The sequence below is a fragment of the Myxocyprinus asiaticus genome, chromosome 19 (assembly GCF_019703515.2).
Source record: "Myxocyprinus asiaticus isolate MX2 ecotype Aquarium Trade chromosome 19, UBuf_Myxa_2, whole genome shotgun sequence".
In the NCBI taxonomy this organism is placed as follows: domain Eukaryota; kingdom Metazoa; phylum Chordata; class Actinopteri; order Cypriniformes; family Catostomidae; genus Myxocyprinus; species Myxocyprinus asiaticus.
The window spans coordinates 22,806,243-22,831,850 of record NC_059362.1 but is presented as its reverse complement, the minus strand read 5'-3'; the positions used below and the strand labels follow the sequence as shown (position 1 = coordinate 22,831,850).

General features: G+C 41.5%; 1 pseudogene; it reads right to left on the bottom strand.

The window, feature by feature from the left end:
* The window catches only part of LOC127456745 (sec1 family domain-containing protein 2-like), a 319,933-nt pseudogene that overhangs the window by 230,718 nt on the left and 63,607 nt on the right, over positions 1 to 25,608 (bottom strand).

The following is a 25,608-nucleotide window of genomic DNA, read 5'->3' as shown; positions in this document are numbered from 1 at the left end:
CCAGTGAGCCTACTTGCACAGACCCTGTGCAAGGTCAGGGAGGACGAGGAGCAGGTTGTCCTAGTAGCACCCTACTGGCCCATCCAGACGTGGTTCTCAGACCTCACGCTCCTCGCGACAGCCCCCTCCCCCCCCCGGTGAATTCCCCTGAGGAAGGACCTTCTGTCTGGCCCTTGGACGGGACGTGGAAGACCTAAGTGGCCTACCACCCGTGGTGGTAGACATGATCACTCAGGCTAGGGCTCCCTCTACGAGGCGCCTGTATGCCTTGAAGTGCCGTCTGTTCACAAAGTGGTGTTCTTCCCGACGTGAAGACCCCCAGGGATGTGCAGTCGGATCGGTGCTTTCTGGGCTCTGGGCGGGGTGTGGTCTCCGCGGTGTCTTCCCCTTGGGAGTGACATCCCCCTGACATAGACATTTATGGCCCCCAGTCGGTTAACAAATTCCACTCTTTTTGGGGAGAAAAAAGAGGAAAAGAGGCCACAGCTGGGCTAGCCTGACCCTATTGTTGGGCAGTCGACTTGTTCCCAAAGGACCGTTCAACGCTCATAAGAGCATTGAGGGAGGTTACGTGACGGTCTGGTGCGCCGGCTATGAGGCACAAAGCGGTCTGCCCGTCTTGCACCGCCAGTCCACGTAACACAGTTCAGCTAGTTGTGGTGTTTTGTATAGGGACCCCTAGTGTCACTATATCGACACAAAGTCGAGTGAGTGACAGATAGGGAACGTCCTGGTTACTTTCGTAAAACCTCCATTCCCTGATGGAGGGAACGAGAATTTGTGTCCCTCTTGCCACAACATTGAACTACCCGCTGAAACGGCCGGGACCTTGTCTCGGCTCCTCAGCACAAAACCTGAATGAGTGGTTGCATACCAGCTCCTTTTATACCCGTATATCCGGGGGAGTGGCATGAAAATTCTACTTGCCAATTCTCACTGGCCTTTTTTCAAAAAGCAGAGGTGATTGGGGCTCCCAAGAGTGACCCCTAGTGTCACTACATCAACACAACGTCTCGTTCCCTCCATCAGGGAACGGAGGTTACGAAAGTAACCAGGACGTTTTTGACTTTCACAATCCAAATGTGTGTCTAGACAGGGCTGCCTATACTTCTTTGATTCTATTTATTATTAGTGGCACCTTAGCAAGCACCAGTATTACTATTACTCATACTTACATTGAACAATCCCCAACCCCTAAAAGTATTTAACTTGGGCACTTAAATCGTCCTTTACGGTTTGTGCTTCGGATATGAATAATACTTCAAATCATTCTACTTGAGCCATATCCAGGGACCATTTTCTTCAGAAAATGTAAAAATCAAGTTAAATAATGCAGTGATGGTACATTACTACACTTCTACACCTATATACCAAAAACTACTAATATTACTTACAGTATATATACGTAAAGCCATGTTTGACATCATAATGCAAGTGTTTTTAAAGTTATTGACAATATGAATATAATTACACACAAAAGAACACACACACACACACACACACACACACACACACACATACAGAGATAGAGAGAGAGAGAGAGAGAGAGAGAGAGAGAGTATACTGGGCTGTGAGGTAATGGGAATGGGTGAAAGAGAGTACTTGTTGACAGCTCACCTTGACCACACCACATTACTCAGCAAACACAGCAAGTAAACACACACACACACACACACACACACACACACACACACACACACACACAGGGCTCAGTGTGTATGCTATCCACCAGCCATACAGTACTAGACCCAAAGGCACGATGTCCACCTTTCCTCAGGCAATGGCTTTGTATCAGCACTATTTACTCTAGCTGTCCTTTAAAATCATCCTAATGAGACAGCAGCAGCTTAAGAAACCCAAGCTGTCAAAATTCATAGGTACAGTCAACATATCAGAGCATTACTGTCATTAACTTCTGGCAATGCCACAGCTTTTGCATGGACACAGCCACCTGGCAACTTCTGTTTTTAAATTATATATTAGCCAGTCCGTTCGACGTGTAAATTCTCCACCCCATACAGGATGCACGAGTAACATAATGTTGAAATAAAAAAAGTAAAAACTAATGAATATGAACATGCAATCTACAGAATTTTGCATGGAGCATCTAGATTTTCAGCACTAAACAAGTTCTTGCATAAAAACGTGACCCACTGTGAACGAGCTTCTCTCATAACACTCATGAGCATGCAACTGAAGTAAAGATTTTAACTGAAAAAGGACTTGGAATATGATGCAGGAATCGCATGGACTACGTTTTTGATACTTTTAGGTACATTTTTAAAGGGGTCATGACATACACTTTTTTATTTATTAATTTATTTTATTAATTTTATTATCTTAACTGAGGTCCACTGATAATGTTAGTAAAGTTTCTTTGCACCAAAACAGTCATAATTTAGTAATATAATTTTCCACCCTGTTTTCGGCCCTCTGAAACGGCCACAGTTATGATTGGCTAACATTGTGCAACTCCTCGAATACAGCCATATTTGAAACTCAATCTCAAACTCAAAGAGAATGAACAAGCTCCACAACATTATAAAACTAAATTTCAGGGTTTACACATAACCCACATCCAACACATTGCATCCAAATATATTAAAGTATTCCGTTAAGCACAGCAGTGTCATAAACTATCAAACAGTCATGACATTTAAAAAATTAATGAATGAAACTGTTTATTTACAGTTTTGCGATCTGGTCAAAGTGTTTTTAACTGCCCTATCCTTCAATAACAGTTCCTTTGCATTCTAGAATGACTGGTTCATAAGCAATCCATGCTGAAAAATATACCATCAAGTTGCCATACAGATGTTGCTCCTTTAAGACTTTTGAAGGAAGTTATTGGGACTTTAGGCCCTTCTTTATAGTAAATAGATCGCTATTACATATAACTATAGAGTCTACAGATTTATGTAACCAAAGGATCTAATGAGGGTTTCTTCAGAAGCGGTTGTACTATTGCAGTCTTTAACTCCTCTGGGACACATCCTGACACAAGCTATCTATTTACTATAAAGAAGGGCCTAAAGTCCCAATAATTTCCTTGAAAAGTCTTAAAGGAACAACATCTGTATGGCAACTTGATGGTATATTTTTCAGACCAATCTCAAAATTACCATTCATCTAAATAATAGAGATTAAACAAATAATAGAGAAAGCAGTAGAATAAACAACTGTTGGTGGTAGTGAAGGATAATAATATTTTTGAGAAATTTCAGTCAGGCTTTAGAGAAAATCACAGTACAGAAACTGCCCTTCTTAGGACAACCAATGATTTATTGATGGCGGAAGATGCTGGAGAATGCTCCGTTTTATTGTTGCTTGATTTAACTGAAGCATTTGATACAGCTGATCATTCAGTTTGAATTGATATATTAAAGAGATAGGTGGGAATATCTGGGGTGGCTTAGTGTCTGTTGGACATGAGATCCCTCTTCAAAAATGAATTGTGGTGTTCCGCAAGGATCCCTGCTAGGGACAATATTGTTTTCTCTATATTTTATGCCTCTTGGATCTGTGATTAAAAAACAAAACAATAATTTTCATTGCTATGCAGATGACATGCAATTGTATTTATTGTTGAATCCCAATGATCTGTCTAATTTAGATGAACTTCAAGCATGTATAGTAGATATAAAAACTTGGATGACAAGTAATTTCCTTCAGTTAAATACTGATAAAAAAAAAAGAGGTTGTTATTATTGGCCATTATTCTAAAAAATAGTCAGATTGAGTCAGAACTTAATCAGGTGGTCCCAAATAATCAGTAGGTGGTGAGAAATTTGGGAGTTTATTTTGATATAAATGTAAATGTTGAATACCATGTCAGGAAGTTAGTTCAATCTTGTTTTTATCAGTTAAAGCACATTTTTATAATCTTTTATCAGTGTTAAATCAGTGCACTTTAGCACGGCTACAATTAATGCAAAATGCTGCAGTTAGACTTCTGACACATCTTTTAATCATATTACTCCAGTTTTAGCTTCTTTGCATTGGTTGCCAATTCATTTTAGGGTTGATTTTAAGATTGTATTAATTACATATAAGGCATTACATGGGTTGGCACATGAATATTTAGCAGAACTTTTAAGACCTTATGAAACAGTTAGACCTCTTAGATCTTTTTGTTGTGAACTGTTTTCTGTTGTTTTTTGTTGTGGTTTTACTGTGTGTGTTTTTGATTTTGTGTTTTGTGAAGCACCTTGTGCTTAGTCGCTAAAAGGTAATATATAAATAAAATTATAAAAATTATTAATATATGCTGAAAAAAACCCAAACATACATAATCCAAAGCACGGTGAAAAGACACACACACAGACAGTTTCATCCTGCACTGAGAAGCACATCGCCGGAAACGCATCAAAGCGCTCAAAGATGTCCATCTAGTGCATGTCATCATCCACCAACTATCACGGTCCTGTCACCTTGTACCACGTACATTCTTTGTGTGAGTGCATGGATCCGGTTGTTAGTGACCACTGTGTGTGAGTTATCACCATGCGTTCTCCGGTGATGTCACGGGCCTGTCACCTTGTCAGGTTGGGTTTTGTCTGATGAGGACCATGGCATCATCGTTCCCTGTTTGTTTTGTTCCAAGCGTGTTTCAGGTATCGCTGGCACACGGAATCTGCATTTCCATGGGAACCCTGATTGTTTCCATGGGAACGCTAATGTCCTTTGCTGGATAGTTTAATGTTGAATGTAGTTTGTTGCAGTTTGTAATGTGTTTACATTATAGATAGCTGTTTTGTGTTGAGTACTAACCTCACTCTCTCTGCCTAGTTGGTACTGTCTCTTGTATCTGTTGGTTGCATGCGTGTCGTGAGTGTGGATGGTTCCACTTTGCTGTGTGTCAGCGGATCTTCCAAGGAGGATACGTCATCTCTGCCTGCATATTGGGAGAGTGGATCTGCTCAACGGATGCCTTAAGGATCCTCTTGGTGCATGGGAGATGGAAGGGCTCGGGACCCTCTCCTTTTGGGAATTCGTGGGATATGTCCATCACTGGAAGGAGTGGATAACACCTCAATACAGGCAACTCTCCCACACTGGCCATCCCACCGTCCCAGCCTTAGACTGCCAAGTCCCCAGCGGTCCCCTAAACTGTACGAGGAGGAGGAGGAGAAGTGCACCTTCTTCTCAGTCGCTGCCAGCATCCACGGCCATGAAGGCCGTTCCCCTGCCGCTGCCAGCACCCACAGCCATGGAGGCTGTACCCCTGCTGCTGCCAGCTTCCACGGCCATGGAGACTGTTGCCCTGCTGCTGCCAGCATCCACGGCCACGAGGACTGTTCCATTGCCTCTGCCAGCGCCCACAGTCACTGAGGCCGTTCCCCTGCTGCTGCCAGCACCCACGGTCACTGAGGCCGTTCCCCTGCCGCTGCCAGCACCCATGGCCACTGAGGCCATTCCTCTGCCACTGCCAGTGCCCATGGCCATGGAAACCAATTCCCTGCCACTGCCAGCACCCACGGCCACGGAAGCCATCCCCTGCTGCTGCCAGCGCCCACAGCCACAGAAGCCATTCCCCTGCTGCTGCCATACGCCTATATTTGCCACGGTCAACAAGCCAGCGCCCACGCCTGCCACGGTTAATGAGCCCGTTCCTGAAGAGTCAGTGCCGAAAGCCTCGGCAGTCCCAGTGCCAACATGCTCGGTCAAGAAGGCCTTTCCCCAGCTGCTGCCAGCGTTCCCGGCCACAGAGGCCATTCCCCAGTTGCTGCCAGCGCTCCTGGTCACGGAGGCCATTCCCCAGACACTGCCTGTGCCCTCAACCATGGAGGTCGTTCCCCTGTCACATTCTGTGCTCATGACCATGGAGGTCATTCCCTTGTCACTGCCTGTGCTCACAGCCAAGAAAGCTGTTCCCTTGTCATCGCCTGTGCTCACAGCCACGGAAGCTATTGACCTGCCCCTGCCAGTGCCCACGACCACAAAGTCATTCCCCAGCCACTGCCTGTGCTCACAGCCACGGAGACTGTTCCCCAGTCCATGTCGGTCTTCACAGCCACGGAGGCTGTTCCCCTCTCACTGCCAGTGCTCACAGCCACGGAGGCTTCTCTCCTGTCACTGTCTGTCCTCACAGCCACGGAGGCTGTTCCCCAGTCCATGTCGGTTTTCACAGCCATGGAGGCTGTTCCCATGTCACTGCCAGTGCTCACAGCTACAGAAGCTGTTTACCTGTTACTACCTGTGCTCACAGCCACGGAGGCTGTTCCCCAGCCTCTGTCATTACCCCCGGACACAGAGGCCACTCCCCAGTTGCAGCTGCCAGTGCTCATAGCTGCGGAGGCTGTTGCCCTGTCGTGGCCAGTGTTCACGGCCACAGAGGCCATTCCCCAGTCACTGCCAGCACTCCTGGTCATGGAGGCCGTTCCCCTGACACTACCAGTGCCCACGACCATGGAGGCTGTTGACCTGTCCCTGTCAGTACCCACGGCCATGGAGGTCGTTTGCTCTTCCCTGCCTGTGCCCTTGACCATGGAGGTCGTTCCCCTGTCACTTTCTGTGCTCATGACCACAGAGGTCATTCCCTTGTCACTGCCTGTGCTCACAGCTACAGAAGCTGTTGACCTGCCCCTGCTAATGCCCACGACCACGGAAGTCATTCCCCGGCCACTGCCTGTGCTCACAGCCATGGAGGCTGTTCCCCAGTCCATGTCAGTCTTCACAGCCACGGAGGCTGTTCCCCTGTCGCTGCCTGTGCTCACAGCCATGGAAGCTGCTCTCTAGTCCCCCAGTCCCCTGTAGAGGTGGTCATGAATTAATGGAAATTAAAGTCCCATAAGTAGAGAATGAGGTGTTTTTGCAGCTTGGTTTCAATAAATGCTTTTATTGCATTGGGGATTAAGTTTTGTCTTCTGAAATTAACAGTATGTTTTTATAGTAGAATGACCTCTAATATGTAAAAATATCAAGGAAAATTTGATTCCATTACATGACATGACCCCTTTAAGCTTTAAAGTGAAGAACTGTCCACTGCCATTGTATTGAAAAGATGGGCTGTGATATTCATTAAAACATCTCCTTTAGTGTTCCACAGAAGAAATAAAATAATATGGGTTTGAAACAACATGAGGGTGATAAATTATGTTAGAATTTTCATTTTTGGGTAAACTACTCCTTAAAACCATTCATTCACAACATCCTCCACAACCGAGGACTCAGAACTGGCCTGCAAACTGTGGAATTGCGGTGTACAAATTGTGTTCAGCACAGATGTTTGTGTGTGCAAATAAATGGCACTATCAGTGGGTGCAATTCAATCTTAGAGAATTCCCTCAGTCTGTCATTAAAGGAAAATCTCAATGCAACAGTGTTTGGCCAAGCCACGACCGGTCTTGTGGATGAGTGCATTTATTAACCAGAGTGAAGCAATATACCCAGCTTTCACATATTGCACCACAGGAGGGTGAGAGTGGGTTACCGCAGAACTGAAGAATGAGCCTGTTTCATGCCACCATTTCCAATAACACAATTTCAGCTTTTGGTTTCAGAAATCTAGCATTCAAATATAAGAAAAAAAGAAACATTAAATGCGGGTAAGAGAGCACTTTATTTATTACCCCGGGAAATTCAGGGATCCCGTTACAGCCGTTGTTTAGAGTGCAAACAGACACTAGCACGATACGCTCCAGGCTGAATGCAGATGTTTGATGTCCCAGAGAGAGCCTTATGATTACAGAATATTACGTTTTGGAAGATGCATGCACACACACACACACACACACACACACACACACACATGCGCGCACACACACACACACACACACACACACACACATATACACACAGGGTAGCTAACATGCAAAGACAATCATCCTCAAACAGCTCTCTATTCAAGGCTTCATATATATATATATATATATATATATATATATATATATATATATATATATATATATATATATATTTATATCATATTATATTATATTATATTATATTATATTATAATACATTCTATCAGTTCTTCATCATCTGCACCTGACTTCTATTCCCTCATTAGTTTCTCAGTGTATAAATACCCTCTAGTTTTGTTAAGTCTTTGTCAGTCCTTGAAGTGTTTCGTTATGAGGTGTTATGTTGTGCTTAGTTTGAATGTTAAAGATTTAGTGTTTGTTCCAGCGTTTGTTCCAATCCAGCGTTTACTATTGTTGAGCCTTTCTTCTGTTTCCACTCCTGCGAATGTCCTACTCCAACGTTTATAATTAAAAGATTAAAAAGAATCTACTCCTGCGTCTCCTCTCTTCCTCTCCAAGACACCCACATTACAGAAGGACTGACCAACAACAAAGAATACGGACCTAATAAAAATACGGATAATCTTACTTGCTCTTTCAGACGTCATCTTCTACTCCAGTGATCCCTCTAATCCTCCTCTTCCACTCATCTAGGCCCTCACGAGCATCGAGCCCAACCTAATGGATCTACCGCCTGCAGTAGCAATCCTCCTTCTAGAACAAGGAGACCGTCCAATTGAGGATCACGTACGTGAGTTTCTCCATCTCGCTAATTTGGTGCACTATGATGACCATGCTCTGGTGAGTTTCTTCAGGGCTGGCCTGAGTAGTGCATTTAAGGAGCTGATGCCTCCGTCAGGACCTCACTGGACGATCTCCGACTACATGGAGGTGGCTCTGCAGCTTTGCGGCTCATCATTCACTGTGGGTTTGGAGGATAAGGACTTTGAATCTCCTCCCACAGTGAACATCCTCCAACCTTCCACGGCCCCTGTCTCCGCACCTTCCACGGCCCCTGTCTCTGCACCTTCCATGCCCCCTATCCCCAAGTTGACTCCTCTCCATTTAATTTCCCAAAATAATTTTTTGGGGGGAGGCTCATCCTCTTCAGTTTCCAGTGGTTGATGCCCTACCGCAGTCAATGGGTGTGACCACGGTTAACGAGCCAGTGCCCATGCCTGCCACGGTTAACGAGCCAGTGCCCAAGCCCGCCATGGTTAACGAGCCAGTGCCCAAGCCTGCCAGGGTTAACGAGCCAGTGCCCAAGCCTGCCACGGTTAACGAGCCAGTGCCTGTAGCCTCGACCGTCCCAGAGCCAGTGCCTGTAAGCTCGACTGTCCCAGTGTCTGTGGCCTCGACTGACCCGTAACCACGCTCCCTGCTGGCAGAAAGAGGAGGAGAAGGAAAAGGATCTTCCCCAGTTTCTGCCCATGCTCACGACCATGGAGGTCGTTCCCCAGTCTCTGCCCGTGCTCATGACCGTGGAGGTCGTTCCCCAGTCTCGACCTGTACTCTACTCCATGGCTCTCAGCCCCAAGCCTTCCACGGCTCTCAGCCCCGAGCCTCCCATGGCTCCGCTTTCCCTGGGTCCAGCTCCCATGACTCCACCATTCCATGGCTCTGTCCCTCGAGCCTCCCATGGCTCTGCCTTCCATGGCTCTGTCCCTCGAGCCTTCCATGGCTACGCCTTCCCTGGGTCCATCTCCCATGACTCCGGCTTCCACGGCTCTGTCCCTCGAGCCTCTCACGGCTCCACCTTCCACGGCTCTGCCCCTCAATCCTCTCACGGCTCTGCCTTCCACGGCTCTGCCCCTCGAGCCTCTCATGGCCCGTCTTCCATGGCTCTGCCCCTCGAGCCTCCCACGACCCCGCATCCAATGGCCCTGTCTTCCACGGCCCCGCCTTTCATGGATCCGCCCTCAGACTCTTCCACGGCTCTACCCACTTCCCCAGAGTCTCCCCCTCCAGCGGTTCCATCTCCTGACCCATGTCACAGTCTGTCTCCCTCATTCTTCTTCAAGGACTCTTATTTTGAAGTTTTCCCCCTGGACTCCATTTCCCAGGATTCACTGCCCTAATCACTTCTATCAGTTCTTCATCATCTGCACCTGACTTCTATTCCCTCATTAGTTTCTCAGTGTATAAATACCCTCTAGTTTTGTTAAGTCTTTGTCAGTCCTTGAAGTGTTTCGTTATGAGGTGTGATGTTGTGCTTAGTTTGAATGTTAAAGATTTAGTGTTTGTTCCAGCGTTTGTTCCACTCCAGTGTTTACTATTGTTGAGCCTTTCTTCTGTTTCCACTCCTGCGATTGTCCTACTCCAACGTTTATATTTAAAAGATTAAAAGGAATCTACTCCTGCATCTCCTCTCTTCCTCTCCAAGACACCCACGTTATAATCAGTGCTGCCTCATTTGATAAATTTTGATTCCAAACAAGTTATTAGCATAATGTTTTACATGTTGGTAAACACATTTCCCCCCTTTTTTTCCCCCCAGAGCATGGATGCCCACTAGAGAGATGGAGGTTTGTAAGCTTTTGTGCTGATTGCTGTTTAGCTGCTTGGCGGTTTGGCTGATGCGGATACTCTGGCCTGGTTCTGCCTCGTGTTTTTCCTGATTTGATTGAATGAATTCCTATGGGCTGAGCTTTCCAGCTGATCTCTTTACCGCCACAGGAACCAGAACCTCCATCAAAAACAGTCTGTGAAAAAGCAGGAGGATGTTAGTCTGGAAGGTTCTTTTCTGTGTGTTCTAGTGTGTTCATTACAATATTTTGGAAATTTCAACTCTCTAATAACAAACTTGTTAACACTTTACTTAATGTCTGCATATACAGTACATGTATAATGCACTATAAACCCATTTTAAATACATTATTGAAGTATTTATAATGCTAATAACTGACATTGTAATGCTTTATCTTTTCATGCATAATAATAACCACAGTTATAAAAAATTATAAGGCTTTTTTCCCATGGTGATTTCGTTATAGAGTGCAATGCATTAAAGCATATGATATAACACGTAAAACTGTATGTTGATCATGTGTTTTTATCTATTATACTGTTTAAAGGAATAACTATAAATAGGTATGTGTTTAGATAATGGTTACAATTATTCATGAGAAAATACAACTGTTTATAAGCTGTATTATATGGCATTTTAATTAATTAAGAATACCATTAAAATGCAATAAGAATACCACTACAATGCAATTATACAGTATATATTAAAAATCTCTCCAAAAACGTTAATTTTGCACTTTCTTCTTTGTATTTCTCTCTCTCTCTTCTCTCTCAATCGGCTCACTATTTTCTACACATCCTATTAAGGTCTCTGTCCTTTCTCTTTACGCCTGTGTCCCTCACTCCCTTTGTCCTCTACATATTTGACTATTGACCTGAGAATTGATGCACACACGTGCCCCAGACAGGCCTCAGTGAAAGCATTTCCTTATCACTTTTGCACCCTCAGAGAACTAAACTCCCACTGGTACTGGTACTCTAAATCAAGCTGCCATGCAACACTAAACATGTGTGTATGTGGTGCATGTCTGGTGAGTCTGTGTGAACGTGTACAGATGCTTAAAAGAATCTCTGTTTTTCCCCAAAGCCAAACACAGTGTGTTTACTGAGAGCAGTGGCCTGTTATTTTGCCAGTAAAGCTGTTTATGGCATCAGCCCACTCTCTCATTCTGCACCTGCACACATTGGAGTAAAGCATAGAGAGCATAGTGCCATAAGAAAAGAGCGACCAGCAGGATAAAATCAATCAAGATAAAAGTCACCTATACTTGGATAAACCTCTGCATATCACATAAATAAAATATGATAAAATAATAGATACATAGTGATGTACATATTACTCAACTTATATTCTAATATTCAAAAAAATAAAGGTTCTAGCAACACTTGGATGGCTGGATGGATGGCTGGCTGGATAGATGGATGGACAGATGGATGTAAGGTTAATTGGTTTATGGGATGGATGGACAGAAAGACAGCTAGTTAGTTGGTGGGTGGATTGATGGATGTAGAGACAGCTAGTTAGTTGAATAATGGAAGGATGAATGGACTGACAGACAGCTAGTTGGCTGATGGATGGACGGATGGATGGACGGATGGATGGATGGACAGATGGATGGACGACCGGTTGGTTGTTGGGAAGGATGGATGGACAGATGGTTAGTTGTTTGATGGGATGGATGGATAGATGGACAGACAGTTTGTTGGTTGATTTGATGGATGGATGGTTAGCTGGTTGTAGGGATGGATGGATGGATGGATGGACTGATGGACAGCTAGTTGGTTGATGGACAGATGGACAGAAGGTTAGTTGGTTGATGGGATGGATGGATGGATTGACGGATGGTTAGTTGGTTGATGGGATGGACTGATGGATGGATGTACAGATGGTTAATTGGTTGATGGGATGATTGGATGGATTGATGGATGGATGACCGGCTAGTTGGTTGTTGGGACAGATGGACGAATGAATGGACAGACGGTTAATTGGTTGATGGGATGATTGGATGGATGGATGGATGGATGGACAGATGGTTAATTGGTTTATGGGATGGATGGATGGACAGACGGTTAGTTGGATGATGGGATGGATGGATGGATGGATGGATGGACAGTTAGGTGGTTGATGGAATGGATGGATGGACGGACGGACGGACGGTTAGTTGGTTAATGGGACTGATGGATGGATGGACAATTGGTTGGTTGGTTGATGGGATGGATGGATGGTAAGTTTGATGATGGGATGGATGGATAATGGATGGATAGATGGATATTTTGTTGAATGATGGGTTGTTTTTTAGATGGAAGGATGATGGATGGATGGATTGCTTTGTGGATGAATCGGTTGTGTGGATGGATGGATGGATGGATGGATGGACTAGAGATGTACTGAATGGCTGAATTAAATACATTCTCTGAAATCTATTAAACCTCAATGAGCTTTACGCAAATACTTTCAAAGAATAGTGAAGAAAAGAAAAAAGTGCTCTAACAAATATCTTTGAACTGTATTAATTGACCTGTACACTTCTTTTGTGCTTTTTTGCTTTAAGATGGCTTCTAATGCTTTACTGAGTTTCAAGGTGTTGTTTCAGCAAGTAGATTGTCCTTTAAAAACATAGACAGAGATTTAGAAAAGAGAGAAAGACAGTGATGGAAAGATTCACAGAGATCACTTAGTCTTTAACTGACAATAAAAATTGTGACATACTGCATGTAGGTTGTCATATATCAGAGATTTACAGTCTGCTATTGACAGTTTAGCAAGCTATGTGACTAGCTAACCTGCAGAAGGAGTCTCTCAAAAGGCAGGCGTCCCAGAGCGAGAGGGTGGGGTGGCAGAGGGTTTGAGCAGTGGCCAGTCCCAGCTGAAGAACTCCACTGTGACTTTCTAGCGCTCCCACACTGTCCCGAAACAACTGAACATATGAACTGAGCTGTTCGGCTGTGACCCGCCCTAAAAGACAAAGAAAAACATCAGCTTCTCACAGTATTCACATTAACTAAATACTACAGTTACACAATATACAGCTAAGCTATTCTTAATTCAGTGTTTATGTTCAGTTACTGTATAGCTTTGGCATCACACTAATTTAAAACTTAGCTTGAATTCTACTTTAGACCCACACAAATTCAGTGGGCACACACATACGGTAAATAAGTGTAAATATACAAGTCATCCTGTAGAATAACAGTTTCTTCTGTGTCTGTCATAAACTCACACCGACTCTTGTGATACCATAGCAGACCATAATATTATTACTAGGGAATGACCCAATATTACATCCAGAATGACACTGAGAATGAGTGTCCATGTGAATGTCTATTAGTGAATGTGTGCAAATATTTAGCTGTAGCAATTTCAATCACAAGTACTATTAAGTACTACTATGTAATACAACCCCAATTCCGGAAAAAGTTGGGACAGTATGAAAAATGCTAATAAAAAAAAAATAAAAATAAAAGATTTGTAAATTAAATTCACCCTTTACTATATTGAAACATCACAACTACACATAATATGATGTGTTACCTTATGCATTTTATTGTTTGTTTTTTTAATTTACAGTAATTTCAAATCAGATGATTGCAACACACTCCAAAAAAGTTGAGACAGGAGCAGTTTAAGACTAACAACAATTTGAAGAGTTGAAATAAGTCGATGTGAAACAGGAAATGTTAAACAGGTGAGGCAATTGTGTCATATAGTACAGTATAATGTATACTGTATAAGGAGCCTCCAAAAACAGCCTAGTCCTTCAAGAAAAAGGACAGTTCAAGACTTGTCAATTTGCCAACAGATGCTTCAGAAAATAATCCAGCACTTTGAGAACAATGTTCCCCAAAGACAAATTGGAAGGATTTTGGGCATTTCACCCTATACAGTGCACAATATAGTTAACAGATTCAAGGAATCTTGTCAAATCTCGGTGCGTAAAGAGCAAGTAGAAAACCACTTCTGAATGCGCATGATCTCTGATCCCTCAGACATCAATGTCTTAAAAAACATCATTCATCTGTAATGGATATCATGAACATGGGCTTGGCATAACTTAAGTAAACCTTTGTTAGTCAACATCACTTAAGTTAAAATTAAAACTTTACTATGCTGAGCAGAAGCCCTACATCAACACTGTCCAGAAGTGCTGCCGACTTCTCTGGGCTCGGTCTCATCTTAGATGGAAAGTAGAACAGTGGAACTATGTTTTTTGGTCTGAAGAGTCCACATTTCAAAAAGTTTTTGAAAAACACAGCCGTCGTGTTATCCGGGCCAAACAGGAAAAGGACCATCCAAGCTGTTATTAGCGTCAGGTCCAAAAGCCAGTGTCTGTATGGGCCAGGGGTGTGTCAGTGCCCATGACATGGGTAACTCGCACATCTGTGAGAACACCATGAATGTAGACAGATATGTAAAAAGTTTGGAGCAACATATACTGCCATCCAGCACCGTCTTTTCCAGGGACGTCCCTATATTTTCCAGCAGGACAACTTCAAACCACATACTGCCCGGATTACAGGTGCATGGCTGTGTAAGCAGAAAGTGTGGGTGCTAGATTGGCCTGCCTGCAGTCTTGACCTGTCTCCAATTGAGAATATGTGGCACATTATTAAGCACACCATCTGGCAACGAAGACTTCATGTGCTGCTAAAGACCTACGTAATGGATGAATGAGGGAAAATTCCGCTTTCTAAACTTAAACTTGTGTCTTCAGTGCCCAAATGCTTAATAAGTGTTATTAGAAGAAATGGTGATGTTTCACAGTGGTAAACACTCGACTGTCCCAACTTTTTTGGAGCGTGTTGCAATCATCTGATTTGAAATTACTGTACATTTAAAAAAAAACTACAAAAACCTAAAAAAAACAATGAAATTCACAAAGTAAAACATCATATAATGTGTAGTTGTAGAGCTTTCTATATAGCAAAGGGTGATTATAATTTACAGATCACTCATTTCTGTTTTTATTAGCATTTTTCATACTGTCTCAACTTTTTCGGAATAGGGTTGTACTTCAATGGGTAAATAAAATGTTCACATTGCAAACAAATAGTTATTTTACTTGATGCAGTCAAACTGCTTTGCAAAAGAACACATCAAATACTGCATAAGAACCATGTCAAAAATTGGGATTTCTGGCAACACTTTTGAGTCAATACAAAACTGTGAATCATTCTTTTTTACTGGTTCATTGAAATAAACTGCCCAAACAAACTGATTCACTAAAATTATTTAGACTTTTCACAACTAATCAAATATATCATGGGTGTTTAGTAAGTTTCACTTAAATACATTACAACCTCAACTAAGACAAGCACAAGGTGTGAGGTAAAGGATAGAATTTAATCTTTGGAAAATGAACACTATAAGCAGACACTGCTGTACAAACAACCAAAACAAACCACAACATGCATGCTTGTCTGTGGAAAAACTGGGGTAATTTCTCTGTGTGTGTTAAGTCTGCATCTGGGAGAATATGTGCACGATGTTTGGTAATGTAACCTCATGTACGGGATACAAGCAAAACATATAAGTGTGTGTTTGATTTAGGCTGATGTATCTCATATTCTATGTGTTTGTATGTGGTCAGCCTCTTCTGAGCTCATTTATAAAGTTGGTACTGTTCAGGCGAAAACTCTCCAAGTTAGAAGCACATCCTCACTGACCCTTCAGTTCTCTTAAAGGAATAGTTCACCCACAAATAAAAATTCTGTCAAAATGTATTCACCCTTATGTGCACATTAATGAGTGAATGAGAGAACGGACATCAAGATGCCTCTTTAACAAACCTATTTATTTATGTGTATTAAAGATAAGCCTATAGAGTAAATGACATTATAACTCACTCAAATTTATGAAGAGAAGTGATTGCAAAATACAGACAAGCAAGAATGAAAAAAGCGGGGTTGAAACAGTCATAGTGGGTTGAGGGACCCAGAGGGTCTGTGGGTGATGGGGGTTTTCATATTAACGCAACGAGCCACTTCACCATGTTGATGCTATGAACCAGAACCAGATGTGGGACTATATCCTGTGCTTCGATTAAGCCAATGTTTACTTTAGCCCAGCCAAATACACATACCCACACCAGAGGCAGAAAGAGCGCACTCAGAATGAAAAGTGGCTAGAAAATTACTAGAACAAGCTACACACCAACAGCCAAAATTAGGCGGAAATCCAGAGGGCGGTTCAACGAAGACCGAGATTGAATCATTGGTGGGCTGAGCACAGAGCCTTTTGGTTCTCCTGAGGGTCATTTTCTTAAGATGACAAGATCACATGATGATTTCAACCTCATTATGGCCCTGATTTCACAAACACAGAATTCTTTAGCATTTTTTAACCATACTTCTTAGGAAGCATTCACTCCTATAGGAATTCTAAATGTAAATCTTAAAATGAAGAAACAATGACTGAATATGTTTATGCACAATCTTACACAGATTGTGCTTAGTAAGCCGACAACATGTAAGGTCATGTAAATGCCTTAAACTGTGTTCTTTTATCAGGGTAAGGTCATAAACTATTTAAGCAAAAACAGATAAAAACAGATTTTTGCCCATTAACCCGATTTCGCACTGCATATTAACACCTTTACCAGCAATTTTACTGGCTTATCCGGTGTGCGCAGACCCACTTACAATTTGACATCAAAAGCAGAGAGTATCCTGATGATTTCAAATGTCATGCAAATGCGGTTTTCTTGAGTTATCTTATTTTTTAAATAAGCTGATTTTTGATTGTTATCAGCATATTGTTGTGCATGTAAACACAATTGAAAAATCACAAATGTTAATAAAATATCAGGTGCTCTGTTCCACATCCTGGTGAGCTGCCTACTGAGGCAGGTTATATTTCATTCATACTTATATTTGATTAAATAATGAAAAGTTTTGATAGAAATTTATTTTGAGTAATTAAAATTGATTATTTTCACGATATTTTTATGTGTATGTTTTCTATGCTTATTAGACTATTGCGCTGTTAACTCAACAACATGCTCACGTCAAACTCTATTGAAATCAAATTTGAGTTGAGTCTCCCATGCAGAGTGCCCTTTGTGTGGTGTGTTTTGATGCACATCTAAAGCGTTTCCAAGTCAGTCACTTGCTGTATGAGGTTCTATGAGGTTTAGGATGCTGCCCTGGGAGGCAGCTGCCTATGTAGTGAGGCAGCTCACTAGGTTTTGGAATAAAGCATGGTGTAGAATTAAGACACTTACACCAGACATCCCTCTTGCAGATGAATGTTAAACTCTAGATGGGGGTGAGAGGGACGATTGACCTCCAGAACTGCAGTAAAATCTGCTGTGCAAGTCTGGTGATGGTTTAGCTTTGTATGCATCTATAACCTTTTCCAACAAACTACTGATAATTGCCTAAAAATCTCTGAAGGGCAGAAAGTGGCTGAATATAAAAACAGTTTGACAACTGGCAAAACAAAAAACTTTTAGACAGTCAGGCTTATCCAAAAAGGCATAACCACTAATCCCATTAAGCCTTTTGCTTAATAATGAAATCTACACAAGCTCATTTGTCTGCAATGAGTCAGGGGAACAGTAGTTTTCTGATTTATATGGCCACATTCTGTGGGTGGCTGGGTTACAGAAATTGTGGCACTGTCTACAAAAGCCAATTGGATTTTGCCAGCTCATAAAATATTGTTGAGATAATGGATTTCATTCCAGAAATATCCAAACACTAAAAAGTGCTATTCTAGACTGAGTCAGTTTAAGAAAGCTCTTGCAAAATACCCAGGAATCACTCAGCATAATGTGCCAGGGACAACTTGACCAAGAGAGAGAAAGAGAGAAACAGACAGCTAGTGATTGTATACCCCCAAGCATAGATGAGATCTGTACTGCAAGCTCCAACCAGTCATGAACAGGGTTCCCACTCTTTTCAAGGCACAATTTTCCAGGACATTTTATGTGCTCAACAAGTGTAATATTTAAGCAAAAACACATGTGTCCATTTAAATCGAGCTTTTATTTTGGCGTTTCTGTGGTTTTTTGATGGTAGTTTCTCACCTCCAGATAAGCAGTGTGCTACATGGCCCAGTGTGATAATTAATCCCCATAAAGCTGTGATTTAATTAAATAACTATATGTATGTGTTGTGCACTTCAGAGTGCTCTACTCACTGTCATCTCACATACACAAGAGCGTGCGTGATGATCACGATGAGGTGTTTTCATTGTATGAGCGGCCGGCTATGCACATTCATGTTGAAGCGTGCATCACTTGCAGACAGTTTTGGGTGTAACACGTTACAAAGTACTGTAATCTGATTACATTTTTCATTAACACAGTAGTGTAATGTGTTACTTTAAAAATTAAGTAATCTGATTACAGTTACAGACATGAATAAAATTTAATTACTTGGATTACACATTTATTGCTAAAACAATAATATGAATTAAGTAGAATACATTTTAAAATGTATAACGTTCCTATGTTAGTACTTTTATGTGTGTTGCTGTGTCAGCTAATGAGCATGTGCTCTAACAAACCACCATGGCATATAGAGGACACGTATGGAGGTGAGGGCAGATGAGTGAGCTGTTACTATGGACGCAGAGGAGTGTAGTTGTTTATTCAAATTGAAAACGAAAGTGAAGCGTTTTAAATTTTTCATGCGCTCACAATCAATCTCAGCAAGCTCTGTGTCAGCATGCTCCTAGCCCTGGCTGAGGCACGCAAGGCAAGTCCGGTGACAAATCCTCCTCAAATCTCTGCGCTCTACCCCATCCTCACACAGCTCCCTTGGGTGTCTCTCTGCAGCTGCCGCGGGAGGAGAGGGGATCAGTTTCAGGTGTATATAGAAAACAGCGCTCGTTTCCATCTGACAGAGGGATATATCACTCACAAGGTGTGAACATTTGCAGAACGGCGTCTTGAAAAAGACGTTGCTAAGCAAACAGCTCTTTTATGATATTTATGTACTGTACACAATAAAACACAAACACAATTCAATAGCGTTACAGATGTGCAAGTGATAAAGGATACTCAATTCATCCGAGCACAAGCAGGGAGGTAGAAATAATCAACTCGTTGTAAAGTTGTGTAAACACACACATGCTGCACATGTACACACATAAACAGACATACTGTACATGCACACATACACATGCATGATGCAACACACAAGCAAACCTGTATATACACACTGAGAAGAAACAGCAAGCATTCAAATACACAGTGGATTTACTATCAAAGCTGTCCGAAAATGGGTTTTCAGAAATGTTTTCAGTTCATTAGTATTCTTTTTCTGTCTTTCACACCAATACAAACACAGGTAAACAAGCTTACTGAACACATACATGCCACACACAGCTAAGAAGGTTGTAGACAGTGGACACACACACCTGAAGATACTACCACAGCATATTTGAGATAAGAAAGTTAAGTTGCATTTTTAGAAATGCACTGGATCTCTTTAGCCAAGCTGCTGTCTTTGTCATATTGCTGTAATTTGGTTAATATTTCAGTCAATATTAAAGTACTAAAAGAGCTATATATATTTTTTTTTTCACAGGTTTGATTGGTTTTAGAAAGTAACTTCAAAGTAAAGCAATTAGTAACCTAATTACTTTCCAGATGAAGTAATTAGTAATCTAATTAAAATGTTCCAAAAGTAATTAGTAATCCTTAGTGGGTTACTTTTTGAAAGTAACTTACACAACACTGCTTGCAGATTAATTATTTATTAAATTAAAGAGAGACTTTTTTATTTCAATTTTCACACTAAGACATATCACAATTTTAATGTGATTAATTGTACATTCAAACATTCATTTTTGTCCAAATATGTTATATTCCATGACATTCTGCGTTTTATTGCTAATGCCATTTTTATGACTAGATTCTGTGTTTACGCATACTACATGTGGTAACCGCGGTACCAGCTGACTCCAATCATTGAATTATTGAAAATTAATTCAAATCCTGAGGTTTTAAAGCCGAATCTCCATGCTACCAACCCAGTGTGAATTATTATTTTTTTTTTTTAATCAGTGGTCAAACTTTCATCGTTGTCTAAAATGTATAACACACAGGGATGCAAACTCATGTTGGGCGTAAATCACTGATTCACGAACATATTTTCCGGGGTTATGTTTTATAAAGAATAAGCTAAAAGCACCAACTTAAGCTATTTTAATTATTCAAATATAGAAAATTATCTGCACAATTGTGCAGAACTGACTGCAAAAATAAAGGGCATTTTGGTGCGGCTTGTTTCTGTTTCACAAATTTGTTCAGTTTCATTAATTGATTAGTTCAGTGACCCCTCCTGGAGATGCCACTAGATGGCGAAAAATGAGCATCTTATGTGTTATGAGTGAGTCACTGAATCATTTTGAAATGTTCACGACTGAAATCTGCCAAGAGACTTTAATGTATTTTAGCATTATAAGAAAAAAAGCAGATCTATAATTTCCGTTAAGTTTGTGGACTGCTAAGATTTTTCATCCAAAAAGACAACAATAATAGTCTAATAATAATGAGTATCAATAATGACCTCACCTTCTCCTTTATTAAAATTTGCATGTCAAATCTACTGCCTTCAGTAGAATGTTTAAGAATTATAAACACAAAGCAGATCTACTGTATCCTACAGTATTTAAACTGCTGAGCATGACTTTTTAGAGAAGACAACAGTAATAGCTTAATAATAACAATTTTGAGTTTCAATAATGTCGTTTCGTGATTGTAAAGCGCATTTCACGTGAGTTGAGTCGAGTCAACGCTTCACTCAACACCAGTGTCAAGCAGCGCTTTGCCCTCCACATGACAAGTGTTGCAGAAAGCATCACATAGGGGCGAATTTACGAGCTTGCCACACAAGAAAGTGAGAGGTGTGCACAATAAACATTGAAAACATTTATTTGGTAGAGAAAAAAACATGGCAATAGTTTTGATTGCAGAAAGTAAAAATACAATAAATAATATTTATTAATATTTATCGTTTATTAATATTTATAATATTTATCGTTTATGTTGAGGTCTTAGCTTTTTTAATGTATTTTTGTTTTTTGGTGAATGTAATTACTATAGTTCAATTACTGGGGTCTCTGGATACTCGGAAACGATAAGGTAATAATTAATTAAAATAAATTATGAGACATTCAATATCTCTTCATAAATTTGGACAGTTTTAAAATATTTATTGTAGCTTTGTACTCTCAAAGACATCATTTATGTGGCAAAAACATGTGTAAAAACACTTTGGTGTGAAGTTGGAGCCGAGGTTGCACTGATGCGTCACTTCATAGACTTCAATGTAATCGACAGCGCTGACGCGAGTCATGTGAAGGCCTGCAACGTGTATAGACATCAGTCACTATTACGCATTAATAGCTCTTCTGCCCTTTTCTCTCCGTGATGAACAAGATAGACTCACATGCCAATGCTGAAGTAAACGAAAAACATGCCCCTCTCATTCAGTCTGTCGGTACACGTTCCGGGTCATTCAGTTTGTTTATGAATGAGAAGTTTCACAAATGCCGCTTCTCACTGTGCACGTGCTGCTGTAGCATGCGATTGGCTGTAGCTGAAACCGATCAAGCGATCTGCCCTGGTTGGACCGCGATTGCCAAGCACACGATTGGCTACTGCTGTAATCAATCACGAGGGTGTAAGCATCCTTAACCGCTGATGTTGTTTCACAATGCACAGCCGGCGGCAGTGACAAAATGATAAAAATTTGTTTATTTGACTCCTATTCGAGTCCTGATCGTTATCATGTTTTTGTACATGTAACGAAAACCTTGCTAGCAACACCTTCAAATAGTTTTATTATGAGGGCCTAGGTAGCTCAGCGAGTATTGATGCTGACTACCACCCCTGGAGTCACAAGTTCAAATCCAGGGTGTGCTGAGTGACTCCAGCCAGGTCTCCTAAGCAACCAAATTGGCCCGGTTGCTAGGGAAGATAGAGTCACATGGGGTTTCCTCCTCGTGGTCGCTATAAAGTGTGGTTCTTGCTCTAGGTGGGGCACTTGGTGAGTTGTGCATGGATGCCACGGAGAATAGCGTGAAGTCTCCACACGAGCTACGTCTCCATGCTCAACAAGCGTGGTGATGGTGTAGTGGGCTGAAGCACATAACTGGTATCTGAAGGTTGCTGGTTTGATCCCCACAGCCACCATCATTGTGTCCTTGAGCAAGGCACTTAACTCCAGGTTGCTCCAGGGGAATTGTCCCTGTAATAAGTGCACTGTAAGTCACTTTGGATAAAAGCGTCTGCCAAATGCATAAATGTAAATGTAAGCCACGTGATAAGATGTGCAGATTGACAGTCAGCTGAGATTCATCCTCTGCCACCCGGATTGAGTCACTATGCCACCATGAGGACCTAGAGCGCAATGGGAATTGGGCATTCCAAATTGGGGAGAAAAGGGGAGAAAAAAAAAAGTATTATTCTAAAATATTTTCCAGGACAAATAATTATTGTCCAGGACAATTAGTTATTTTTCTAATTTTCCATGACTTTTCCATGACTGGAAATCTGCACTGCAAAATTCCAGGTTTCCCAGGACATGTGGAAACCCTGCATAAAGCTGGAAGAGCAGAAGAGAAATGGGAAAAACCACAGAGGACTAACCATCACATGGCCATGAAACTAGGGCTGAACATACATAAACACACACAGGGAAGCAATGACCTAGAGTATGCTCATGGAGACCAGCACACTCACATTCACAAAGCAAAACAAAGACCACCAGAGTTCACATACATGCAAAAATAAAGACCACCAGAGCACATACTCATATTTTATGACACAGCTCATCAGAATAAAGCATCTGATGCTACAAGATGAACCAAAATAAAATCTATAACAACTGTGACTGCATTGCAAGGAAAATAAATTGTGTGTGCACAAGTGTGTGTGTGAACCTCGTTCTGTTTGATACACAGTATGATTGTTCTGGCGATGTAAAAGTTCTGTTGGCTTGGAGACCAGGAAATAACTGTGATCCAATGTGAATGGCTGGCTCAAGTTTCTTTACTGTAAGAGAGTGTGTGCTTTGGGAGAACAGTCCTGCCTGTTGTTGAATCAGAACAGTGTTTAGCAATACAAACCCATAATGACATCCTAATATTCTCCTCTCTCTTACACAAGCACACAATAACTAATGAGGATGTTGTCAAACCAAATTGCAAAAAGGTTTTTCTTGTTTGCATATGTAAGAGCATAAATTAAATGACCTGCAATGAGTATGTCAGTCATTTCAGGGGTTGCGGTCAAATGGACTGTCACTAAGGACATGTGCATGTGCTTCCACCAGATGTTCAGTTTCAACTAGTTAATTTGGAGTTACTTGACTGAAGTAAACTTTTCAACTAAAACTGTTAAATTAAATTGAAACTAAAACTGGTAAAAAACTGTTATAATAAAATTGTTACAATTAGGCTTGGGATTGATGCCTTTATCATGCATCGATAACCAGAAGATTTTCCAGATGATAATCGATATTTTTCAGATATAAATAGGGCTGCTCATTGCACAATAGTATTTGTCTCTTCAGACATATTTCTCAACACAACTTTAAAAAAGTGTGAGCGGCAGGGTAAATTAAAGGGGGTCGCACACCGGATGAATCTTGGGAACGACATGGCGTGTTCGAAAATTAGTAACAGTTATTTATTTTCTACAAAAGGTACGAACACACCAGCAATGCTCAGCGTCAAAATTCTTCAGTGTCATGGAGTGCAACTCGCATAGTTTTCATTAAATTCGACCCAAATCCTTATCAAAGGACAAAGATTATTTATTATAGCCATGGATGATCTATTGTTTATATGTATCTTTCATAGAGCCTACACAATATATTTTTAGTTACAAGTTTGTCATTTTGTGGTTTGACAGCTTGAATGAATCCTCTTCAAAAGATACATACAGAGAAACTGCATAATAAACACCGACATTTCTAATTGTTCAGTTTGTGTAGTTACATTTTCACTAACCTGCAAACTGATCAACATCACTTTATTCATTCTTGATGAAGTACCAAAACTTTCGTAACTTTTTATGCTGCTTCAGCTCATTGAGTGTGTGTGTGCTTCAGTAAATGGCATTTTGCCCTCTTATGGTCTCCCAATGCTATTATGCCAGACTGTAAAATATGCTCATGAGAGCTGTGACTCTGGTCCCACCCTGATAGTAAAACGAAGCGTGATTGGTTGAAGATAGAACATGCTACGACAGGCCCGAGTAATCTGGCCATTATCTGATTGGCTTGAGTAGACGATGGGTGGAGTCCACCTATTTGTAGATTTGAGTGCACGTCTTGACGCTAGATTTGTTTCAAAATCAACAAATGCGTGTAGCGAGCCGCAAATGCACAGGAAGCAATCCACAAATTAATGCGCACGATTCACAAATGAATGCTGGACAGAGTTGTGTTTGTGAGTTAAAAAATATATTTGTGGGGGTCACGTGACACCATGCGAGAAGCAGACGTGTGAGCGGCTAGCTCTGCGCACCTTGCTGTTTTTTTTATTAATTTCATGTTATAACCGGTGAGATTCGATACACCCAGTTACAAATTTGCTCTTTGAGGTAAACATAGCAAAGAAGTCAAAATCCTCAGACTCAGGAGACATTAAAAGACACTTACGTGTTCAAGCTGAGGCCTCTAGCGACCCTGCGAGCCAGGGACTCGATTTGGACGGCACGTCGGGAGATGAAATCTATCGTCAACTGTCCAACATCTCAATGATGCTGACGAAGGTTGTTGCTGACTTGGAGGATCTCGCTGTAATATGTCGATCGATTACGGCGATGGAAACAAAATTTTCTGAGCTGGTCACACGAGTGACAGATGTTGAGAAATGAATCGATTATCTGAAATCATCAGAAAGGGAATTATCCGCTAATCCGCCCATGTCCAAAACAGACTTGGAATTTATTTTGGAAAAACTGGAAGATCTTGAAAATAGGAATCGAAGGAACAATATTCGAATTGTTAGAATTCCTGAGCGTGAAGAGGGCAGAGATATGGTGAAATTCCTGGATAAGCTCTTCCCGAGTCTGCTCGACATAACTCAGGACATAACTGAGTCCTGGCTCACAGATCTGCTGAGGGAGACAGGCCCCGATCAATTCTGGCCAAATTTCTGAGATCATCCGATAAAGATCTCGTGTTGCGCCAGGCGAGGAGCAAAGGAAAGCTTTCTTGGAAGAATCACAATATTTTCTTGTTCCCGGATTTTGCGAATTCGACAAGAGAGAAACGTGATCGGTTCAAGGAATGTAAGAAACTTTTACATCAACGGAAGATTGCTTTTGCACTGATGTTTCCGGCCAAACTGAGAATAGACACCAAGGACGGCAGC